Here is an 11,406-nt window from a genome sequence, read left to right on the forward strand (position 1 = left end):
CACTCTCTTGCACATTTTATCAGTTATTGTTCCAGTAGAGAGCAGAAGGCAGAGTTAAATTACATACTTAAAGAGTGTCTAATCAAAAGCCTGTTAGCAAAGGTGTCACGGAGTTTTAGGGAAACTGAAACCAGATAGCTGAGGGCTGCTGTAGATATTCAATAAGAACGTGTTTGCGTTTTGACCTTGTTCCCAACACATAGATAAATCTAGTCAATTTGCTGTTTTCTTGCTTAACTTGAGGGGTGACTTGGGTCTTGAGGATTTGTGAGCTTGTTTTGCAGAAGAAAGAGAATGTCTTCAGGGACATTCAATGTCCCTGCAATCCATGCAATCACTGGATGGCTGGTCCTCAGCAGCCGTTGAAGCCCAGAAGTAGGATTTCCCAGGGGCTTATCGGGAGTGACCCTTTTGTTTCTCCACAGCTCCTCCTGCCAAGCCCCTTAGATCTATAAACCACTCCCTGCTTTCTGTTCTTGGGGAGGCGGATTTGAGCAAACACATGCTCCCACCTTCTCATCTTGGCCAATTCGTATGGGACCTTTCTCAATCTCCAAGCACTGATGTCTCAGTGTTTGGTTTGCTGTGCATCACGCACATGGACTTGAGATTAAGAGGTTCCATATCCAAACCACTAAGAAATGGTACAATATCCCAGGGCTATTGACAGCAGAGAGCTTCTATCATTCCCTAAACCTGAGGGAGTTTTCTTTTCTTAGTAATATGAGTTAGTAATTCTGAAACGAATTTCCATATATTCTAGGATTGGACAAATAAATAAATATATATTAAAGATAATGGCAACCAGGCTTCTGAATGGTTGAAGAAGGGAATTAAACATATGGAAAGTGGAAGACTAGAATTAATACTATGGCGTTAGATTAGATGTGGAGTTATAAATACAAACTGGTGGATTTTCCCTAGGGCCTAGAAGCAGCAGCACAACAGCAACAAGCACACCTTGAACCTCTAAGAAGAACTAGATCTCCGTGGAGAAATGGCCAATTCTAGGACTGGAATACTAAAAGTACAAGAGGAGCCTAGAATATCGTGTTGAGCCTCAAAGTAAGGACATGCTTAAAGAATGCTGGGACATGTCAAAAGGACATTAGAGCCAACTCAAAGACCCTTACTAGGTAAGATTCTGACAATCTGACTTGAAAATAACTACGATAGCAGCAGATTATAGCCCCACTGAATAAAATTAAAATCCTTGGGTCCGTGCTGATGTAAATAAAGAATAAATAAATGGGAGAGAAGGAAAAGGAAGAAATGATTACCAGAACCTGAAGATAGTCACACAGCAGGAGCTGTGGCCTTTGGTATAGGGATGCAGTTCACCAGTGGTGACCCAGAAGAGAGAAAGCTGGAAGGCAAAGAACAGCCCAACAGCGCTCTCTTCCACTCCTCCAGTCTCCTGCTGGTTCCTCCTGTTGATGGATCCTTACTGGAAGCTGGAGATCACGGCAGCACATTGACGCAATCTGTGTGCATCCATCAGATTCCTGGAAAATAGAGAGCAGGATGACAGAGTGTTTTGTGGACCTGCAGAAGCAAAAGGAGACAAACCAGTAAACTCTTTTTGACCTGATTGCCACAGAGATTTTTCTAAAATAAGCATTTACCCATTTTGGTCCCAACCTATCTTTTTTAGCTTTTCTCCACCACTCTGTCTTGCTCTCTCTCATAAACTAAGCTCCTGTCTTATCAGACTACATGATGTTTCCAAAGCCACTCACTTGTAGCACTGTGGCTTTACCTATCTATATTTTTCCTTGCTTGAAGCACTTTTTCCTCTCTTATTGCACACAAAATTTCCTACAAATTCTTAAAGGTCTAGGTCAAATATAACCTCACTTCTCTTGTCTTCAATCATCATTAGGTAAGAGAAATTTTCCCCACTTTCATTTGGGAGAGGTAATTGATGAGAGATTTGTACTTCAATAACACTTATTCAAAAATCAATTAGCAACACATATCATGTAGTATTATATATCTTTTTTTAAAATCTCCCTCTCAGCTAAACTGAAATCTTTGTACTTTTTGACATGTTCCTGACATAGACTTCAGGAACTTTAATAAATAGTTGTGGAGATGAATATATGATGTCTCAAGTTATATAGAAATCTGATTTTCACACTATTCTTCACGAAACCCAGCATTTAGTTACGTTTCATGAGTCAATTTCCCATATCACCAGGCACCTTCATCACCACACAGCTAATTCAACTAGACCACCAGCTCTTATATTTATTTAATATGCAATATTTTCTTTGAACTGCTAAAAAACGTTGAAAACTTATTAAGACACTACAGAAATTTTTAGGAAAATCTTGTGTTTGTGTACCTGACATTGAAAATTATATATGTAGGATAAAATTGGATTTGTATTACCTGACATTTAAAAAACATATATATATATGCACATATAAAATTGGATTTGATTATGGCATAACATCATATAGGAGGAATGACAGAGCTTTTGTGTCCCCCTTTTATAAATAAAGAAATGGAGAAGCAGAAAGGCTAAATAACTTGCTCAAGGTCAAAATATTTTGTAATAAGGCAGGATAGAACATTCACGGTGGATACTGCTTTTTTTGAAGAAGTATGTGAAAACAAAAGAGGAAATGTCAATAAACAGGCAGACTCTCTTGGCAAGGGTCTTGGGAAAAAGCAAACCTCCTGAATTTAAAATTGGAATATCTACATCAACCCCCTCTTCTCCTCCCTAGAGAAGCATCAGCAAAGATTGCCAATTCTACCTGTGATGAGGGAGGACAATCTTCTCTTGACACGGCTTCTTTCTTTCTTTCAGGTCATGAGTAAATGATCCTTTTCTGTACAAGGAAAGTCATCCTGCTAGCCTAAGAAGATTAACGCATGGCCTAAATGGGAGTGATCTGCTTTTCCCTCGCTCACCTGCTCTGGCTGGGGAAATTAATTGCTGCCAATTTTATGCACAAGAGAAATTTTTGCTTTTACTAGAATTATTGGGTTGAACTGGAGATTTGCTCATGTTAACTCCTCAGTGATTGCTACTCTAAGAAGTGTTTCATTTTGGCAATTTTTGTTGTAGGAAACAAAGAATCTCAAGCTGGTTCCAAGAGGAGGGAACTTTATCATAAATATCCACATAAAAGATGTGACTTTCATGGAAATCTAAGAACGGAAACATTACAGGAGAAATCTGAGCATCTGGAACTGGAAGGAGAGTCTAGACATGGGGTAGCTACAGGTACCTCAGTCGCAGAATGAGTCACGGGGTTACTATTGAAGTAGCTGGCAATGAACATGAACACAGTCATACTTTGTATGCCTGTTTCTTTCTAGTCTGCTAATAACTCACATGTTTTCAATATTTCTTTTTTTAATGTTTACTTTTTATTGTGAAATTTTTGTTGTACATTATTGTTTGTCAGTCACCATATAAATGCATCGCTCCACCCGTTGTGCCCACTCCCACCCCTTGCCCTGGTAACCACCAAACAGTTCTATCTGTCCATGTGTTGGTTTATCTTCTACATATGAGTGAAATCATGCACTGTTTGTCTTTCTCTTTCTGGCTTATTTTGCTTAACATTGTACCCTCCAGGTCCATCCATGTTGTTGCAAATGGGATGATTTTGTCTTTTTTTATGGCTGAGTAGTATTCCATGGTTTATATAGACCACATCTTCTTTATCCAATCATCAGTTGAGGTCAATATTTCTAAACTTAAATTCTCAAGACAGTCTGACCTGCCAGTCTAGAGTAGTGCTTCTTAAAATTTAATATGAATATGAATCATCTGGGAATCTTGGTAAAATGCAGATAAATTCAGGAGGTCTTGGACAAAGCCTAAGATTTTGCATTTCTAACTACCTGGTGATGCTAAAGATGCCTGTCCACAGATCAGGGTTCGTGTGGCGAGGCAGAATATCTTAGCAAGTGGGGCAATAGGTGTATTAGGCCAGTTTAATGGCTTGATTGTCCTTAGGTCATGTGTCTATCATTTATCCAATTACCTGGGGCCAGGGTTTGGTATAGGTTCTTTATTGTATCAAATATACAGGGGCTATGAGAGGGGAAGTTTACCAAAGAAAGGACTGGGATGGGGCTGGCGCTCTAAATTATACCTCCTGTAAGCAGTTACTTTCCGTTGAGTATTAGTTTTAGTTCAGTATCTTTGTCTACTGGTGAGTATCATCATTGAAGATCAAAAGAGAGTCAGACATGCAAAGCCTCCCTACTAACCATATTACCTCTTTAATTTTAAGATGTGCAGAAATAACTCCATTTTCCTATAGCCAATTGTATAGTTAGGAGAATTGCACACACCAATAATTTCACTAAAAAAGATGTCCCTCTCAAAAGCAACAACCTTGGTAATTGATATAAACAATATATTTTCACATATTGAGGTATATGGGGTAACTTTTCGGGTTCAAAACTGATTCGGCTTGAACTGAAGAAGCCTGACTTGTGGCATATCAAACATACATTGTATATCCACTTTAACCATTAAAGTAAAGAATGCACTCTCTTAAGATAAGAATGCATACTTCCCCTCCTACGCCCTATTGGTAATGCCCGTATTAGTTCCTCTCCCAATATTAGGGTCATGTTGACCTGCTAATTTGCAACTGACTACCTCTTTGAAACTTTGATGAATATGTATCCTGGGTACGTTTAATGTATGTTCTTTGTTCTGAAAAGATATCAGACTGTACTGAAAACCATGCTTCTCTGGAACACTTTCTTCCCTTCTGGAAAAGGCCTTCCTGGGTTATAATCCTCACTCTGGATCAAGTAAAGCTCACCTTATCTCTCTTATATGCAGGATGGTTATTGGTTATTTTGCATTGACAATCAGTATTAGCAAAAATTGTGATCTCAAGAATTTTTTTCTATATGTTGTGGAAAAATCTAGAAACTGGGATTTTTTTTTTTAATTTTATTTATCTTTTTTCCCCCAAAGCCCCAGTAGATAGTTGTATGTCATAGTTGCACATCCTTCTAGTTGCTATATGTGGGACGCGGCCTCAGCATGGCCGGGGAAGCGGTGCGTCGGTGTGCGCCCAGGATCCGAACCTGGGCTGCCAGCAGCAGAGCACGCGCACTTAACCGCTAAGCCACGGGCCGGCCCGAAACTGGGATTTTTAATGCATATTCTTCATCCTGCAAGTGGAGCGATCACCCTAGAATACACACCTTATCTGATCACAGTCATCCATGATTCACCTCCTGAACAAAGACCAAGCTCTTCCACTCTTCAGGGTTCTTCAGAATCTGTTCTCAACTTAACTTTCTATACCATCTCCCGCCACTTCTGCCACACGTCATAGCCTATGTCACACCTATCTCATACCCAATTGTTCACCATTATCTATCTCAGAGAACTTTCCAGGGTCTCCAATTTCACTCCAGCTCTTTCTTCCTAGAATGTGGTTCCTTATATATTTGCAACTTATATTTCTACTCATCCACTGATCATTCCACCCACAATTAACTGTATTTTCTCTGTTCCAACAGCTATCAGTAGATACCATAAAATAACACTTAGCATAGTACATTTGTTCATGCATTTGCCTACTATGAATTATTTTAAATATTATATATCCATAGATGAGCACGGTACTTGGTAGCCACTCAGCAAATATTTATTAAATAAATAAATGAAGAGAATGAAAGAATCCCTTGGTCTGTAGAGGCAGAGTTGGAGATGCAGTGTTTGGGGGGCGTGGCTAGTGAAAGTGGAGGAAGAAACAAGCAGGTAACCAGAGGCAAGCTGCAGATCAGCCGCACAATATGTACCCGGTGACTGGACCCACACAGATATTCCTGCCTTTTGCTTCTCACTTGACGCTATGCTGTCTGTTTGCTTTCAGCAAGTTAGAATGATTTTTAAATCCTGAGTTCACAGCTGCTGGATTATTTACTTCTCCTAAACGAAACCACTCTTTTCTTTTCATAATTCGGGATTCTGATGCTACAATAGCAGCTGAATTGAAAATTGACACTAAAAGGTGACTCATCAAAAAGGCAGGGAAAGTAAATCAAATATCAAACAGAGCCAATTCCTTCCCTTTCTCTATCTGATTATTGTTCCTTAGAAGATAGAATATTTAACCCATCCTAGAGCTAGGGAATCCAGGGGCTCTTACCATGGAATAATTTTATTGCAACAGGTTAAATATGTTCATCTTAGCCCTTTATAGTGTTTAACTGGAAAACATTTACGCTCATGAGGTCATTTGGCTGAGGTTTATTGACCTATATTTATTCCAGAGAAAAGAAATTTACTTTTCTTTGCAGAAGTAGCTCAGTGCTTTCCTGTCTTCTCATGCCATCCTTGATTTTAAGTGATTATAGTTTAAACCATCTGACCCAGAGATTTTTATATCTATATGCTTCTCTTTTGCACAAGAAGGCATGAGGTGAATGCATCGTGTAGTCTGTACTGTACTACCGTAACATGTAGTCTATTATAAACAATGGTTTACTCTAGTCAGCTCAAAGAAATGCTAATAGATGTTACGAGCTAAAAGCAGGACCTAAGAGAGAGAAAGACAGAGGTATGTGTGTATTTCTATTTCGATGGTCTGTCTTTATTTCAATAGAACTATCTTCCATCCCCCACAAAAACAGAAGAAAAGACAGAGAAAGTCAGGGGAGAGACGTGACCCAGGGGAAACACACCAGTCCAGTCTCTGCAGTTTCTTTCAGGTGAGGGCAGAGTGGCTGGCCTGGCAGGTAGAGCCAGCCTTCCTCTCATTTTGTCTCCCTGGTGGCTCCCGGCAGCCTTTTAAAGCTTAAACTCCATGGTGATTTTAGAGGGAATGTTTTTGAAGGCCATGGAAATGCTAGATGTCCACTTAAGTCAAACACATTGCGAGATCTCTGTGGCTCTCGGCACAGCTGCGTCTTCCACTGCATGTCGTCCTCTCGGGCCTGGGACCTGTGCATGCACAGCAGCACATGTTTTTCTGTTTAGCTCCCATGGCAACTGTTTGTATCTAGGACCTTACAGGTCTCCCAATAGACTCCATGGAGCTTCTGATCTTCATATTCCATGTAAAGCAGAGTGAGCACCATTTGGACTCTCAAAATTCTTTTGTCATTGCTTCTGCTGCCCACCATGTGAAGTTTGAGCATCTCCACTAGGTCTTTCAGGTTCCTTTAGGCTCCTTTTGATAAACCTGAAACACGGATGTCTCTATAAACTTGAATCTGAATTTGCTGAAGCAGCTCTCAATGGCCCCCTGCCAGCCCTGACTGTTGCTAAAGGGAGAGGCTGGGGTCTTCCCATAGAGCAAATTCTGCTGGTTGTACACAGGTCAGAGCTTCCTGGTATGGAAGGAATTTCCTGTCTGGGGCTCCAACACTGCTGCTATGTGGGCAGAGGGGGAAGCCACAGAGACATGCTGAAGGGTCCTTGCTGAGGTACCTCACCATTACCGCCTGTGGGGCATCACCCAGAGGCCTGGCTGGGCTGCACCACGGTTGTTGTGGGGTTCTAGTGCAGGCAGGGCAAGACTCAGCCAACTGCAGCTGAAGCAGAAGCAGAAGCAGTGGCGGCCTCAAACTGTAGCCTGATTAGGCTCTTTGCTTTCTGGATGGCCAAGGCTGGCCCTCTCCAAACGTGGAGAATTTCTGTTTTAATTTGTGTCGGTGGAGAGGTCACTGTTTGGAGGGAGCAGGAGTTATCTTCTTCATCTCCAGGACGAGCAGAGAGGTGACAGGCATGTTGACTGTGCTGCTGGTCTTCTGTTCTGATTCCTGGTCCTCCTAAGGCTGCTGATTTTCTGCACTGCTACTCTGAGCATTCTGAGAATTAGAGATGAAAATGGCAGAACTAGACTGGTCACTGAAACCCCACTGGTTGGGGTTGGCAGAGTGGCCATGCTGTACCATGTGGGATGGGGAAGGAGTGCTGCTGTTGGTCAGATTAGCTGAAGGCTGGGACCACAGGATGATGGTGTATCCCTCCAGCTCTCATCTCTTGTGTCCCAGAAACAGATAGATAGGCATCACCTCATACTTCTGGCCCATCAGTGAGTCCTTGATCTCTTCTCACGTTTAACCCATTTACACCATCAACTCAGTCCTCTGAGGGTCTTTGTAGTCAGGGAGTAGCTCCACATAAGGCTTTAGTTCACCTTTATGATCCACATTCATCCATGGATCTTTCATAATTTGCTCGAAAGTGCCTCTCTTTGTGGGATTGAGAATGAGAAATTTCTTGAGCAGGTTTTCACACTCCATGGACAAGTAGAAGAGACTATGGTATATTCCGTTCAGAAACTGTTCTCATGACTCCTTGAGATTCTGTGCATCAGAAGGCAGGGATCAGATGACCACCGTACATGAGATGACTCTCAGGCTCCACACCTCCAGTATGGGTCCCTTATATATTTTTCCTGGAATAGTTCTGGGGCAACAAAAGAATTTGTTGCTGAAGCCAAAGTCTACAATCTTGATGTTCATTTCAGCATGCAACAGCAGGTTTTCTGCCTTTAATTTTCTATAAACAATCCACTTATGGTGGCAGTACTGCACAGCAGATATTTTCTGGTGGAATTTGTCTCAAGCCTCTTTTCATTTCATATGCCATGAGCCACTTGGTAATCAAACACCTCTCTTCCACTGGCATATTCCGTGATTAGGTAGAGGGTTTTCTCAGTCTTGATCACTTCAAATAATTTAACTATGTTGGGATGATTCAAGGGACTTTATGATTCCTATTTCACAGGATATTTTCTGGAGGCTGCTTGTCATGGCCCCTAGTCAGGATGTGCTGGACCTACTTCACCTTGACCAAGTTGCCCTTGGTGATGGACATGAAGAGCTGGTTTTGCCAATATGGGTCTCCCCTTCAGTATAGATGGCTGAGAGGCCTGCAGTCTGATGTACTTACTGCTGGGCTTGCAATCAAGGTATCTCTAAATAGGCTTAAAATTGGGAAAAGCTGGTGATAAGCTTGGTCCAAATCATCTGAAAAGAAAATAATTTCCAAGTCTACCTGACAAACTGATCTATATAATGGAGTCAAAACATGGTGCTAAACGAATATAAAAATAAAAACATATACTAACTCAAGAAAAAAATAATAAGGAATGAAGAAAAGAAAAATAGGAAAAAGAAAAGACTAAGAAACAAAGAAAAAATGAGAACAATAACAGGATAAAGAAAAAATTAATAACAAACAAAATAGACAAAAATCCCACCATGCCAATGGGATGTATTTTAAGGAGGAAACAAGCTAATTCCGGTCCAAGTCTCTCTGGTCAATGGAAATCAGCTTTCTGACCTAGAAAGACTGTGAATCTAGCAAGTAAATTCCTGAGGCCAGCCATGGATTAAGTAGAGGCTTAGAACTGTAACACAATGGGTCCTTTTGAAGTCATAGCAAGAAGTGAACTTATCAAGGCTGGGAATGATCAACCGCAGTTTTCTCACATTTTTTTTCTTAACAGCGTTATTGCAATAATTCACATACCATACAATTTATATATTTAAAGTGTACAATCCACTGGTTTTTAGTATATTTACAACCATCACCACATCAATTTTAGAACACTTCTTCACCTCAAAAAGAAACCCCATGCCCTTTTAGGTGTCACTCCCTCAACCACATCATACATGCCCAGTCCTAAGCTACTACTAATCTGTTTTCTATTTCTGTAAATTAACTTGATCTGGACATATCATATGAATAGTCTTATAATATGTGGTCTTTTTTGTCTGACATCTTTTATTTAGCACAAGGTTTTCAAGGTTCACTTATCTGCTGGCATGTATCAGTACTTTATTGCTTTTAAGATTGAAAAACATTTCATTGTATGAATATATCACATTGTGTCCATCCATCCATTCCTGGACATTTGGGTTGATTCCGCCTTTTGGCTATTATAAATAATGCTGCTATAAGCATTCTAGCACATGTTTCTGTGGGGGCATATGTTTTGATTTCTCTTGGGTATATACCAAAGAATAGAATTACTGGGTCATACAGTAACTCTATGTTTAAGTTTTTGAGGAACTGTCAGATTGTTTTCCAAAGCAGCTGCACCATTCTACATTCCCACCAGCAGTGCATGAGGGTTCCAATTTCTCCACATCTTTGTCGACACTTATTATCTGACTTTTTGATTGTAGCTATCCTAGCGAGTGTAAAGTGATATCTCACTGTAGTTTGATCTGCTCTTCCCTGAAGACTAATGATGTCAAGCATCTTTTTGTGTGCTTGTTGGCCATTTTTATCTTTTCCTTGGAAAAATGTCTATTCAGTTCCTTTGCTCAATTTTTAATAGGGTTGTCTTTTTATTATTGAATTGTAAGTGTTCTTTATATATTCTGAATACGAGTCACTTAACAGATATATGATATGTCAATAGTTTTCCCCATTCTGTGGTTTGTCCTTTCACTTTTTTGACAGTGTTCTTTGAAACATAAAAGAGTTTAATTTTGATGAAATCCAATTAACCTATTTTTTTCTTTTTTTTTTTTTTTTTTGTTATTTGGTGTTGTATCTAAGAACACTTTGCTAAATGCAAGGTTATGAATGCTAACCCCTATGTTTTCTTCTAACATTTGTATAGTGTTAGCTCATGCATTTAGATCCTTGGCCCATTTTGAGTTAATTTTTGTAAATGATTTGAGGTAAGAGTCTAACTTGATTCTTTTACATGTGGCTATACAGTTGTCTAGGCATCCTCTATTTAAATAAATATTCTTTCCTCCATTAAATGGTCTTGGCACCCTTGTCAAAAACCAGTGGATCACAGATGCATGGGTTTATTTCTGAATTCTCAATTCTATTCAATTGATATATATGTTTATCCTTGTGTTAGTACCACACTGTTTTGATTACCATTGCTTTGTAGTAAGTTTTATGGTTTCTAATTAAATAGATTCATATTTGTGATTGAATTTTCTGAGTATCTTTCCCATATGTCAATACTTCATAGAAATTCAACAGAAAACCCTGGAATGGTAATTAACAGCATAAAGAAGGATTAAATTAAGAACGTAATGCTGTCCCTAATGTTCATTATACTTATTGTCACATCCAATTAACAGTACATTGTTATCTTTTCAAAAATTGCTCCCTCTCAATAAAACAAACAAAAAACAAATTCAAGTTCTGATTAATTGTAAATCTCTTTGTTCCAATCCAATATGCAGAATGGCACCATGGATATGAAATTCAAAACATTAGCTCAAAATTAGAATTCTATTTTTAGCAAATTATTTCAATATATAAGATATATAACAAACATTTGACTTTCCTGTTTCTTACAGGGTGAAAAGACAAAATCTCCTGCTTGAGAGCCTACCATGGTCCAGGCACTATGCTAATATCATTCAAATTAATCACACATCAATCCCCTGAGGTATGTAATAAAATAATCATAACAATAA

At 39.5% G+C, this 11,406-nt stretch overlaps 1 pseudogene; it reads right to left on the reverse strand.

Annotated features, from left to right (window-relative positions):
* Window positions 1–7,562: 7,562 nt before the first annotated feature.
* LOC101407788 (serine/threonine-protein kinase MARK2 pseudogene) lies at window positions 7,563–8,760 on the reverse strand (annotated as a pseudogene).
* Window positions 8,761–11,406: the final 2,646 nt, after the last annotated feature.

This window comes from Ceratotherium simum, chromosome 6, assembly GCF_057802395.1.
Source record: "Ceratotherium simum simum isolate JZ-2026a chromosome 6, ASM5780239v1, whole genome shotgun sequence".
NCBI classification, from domain to species: domain Eukaryota; kingdom Metazoa; phylum Chordata; class Mammalia; order Perissodactyla; family Rhinocerotidae; genus Ceratotherium; species Ceratotherium simum.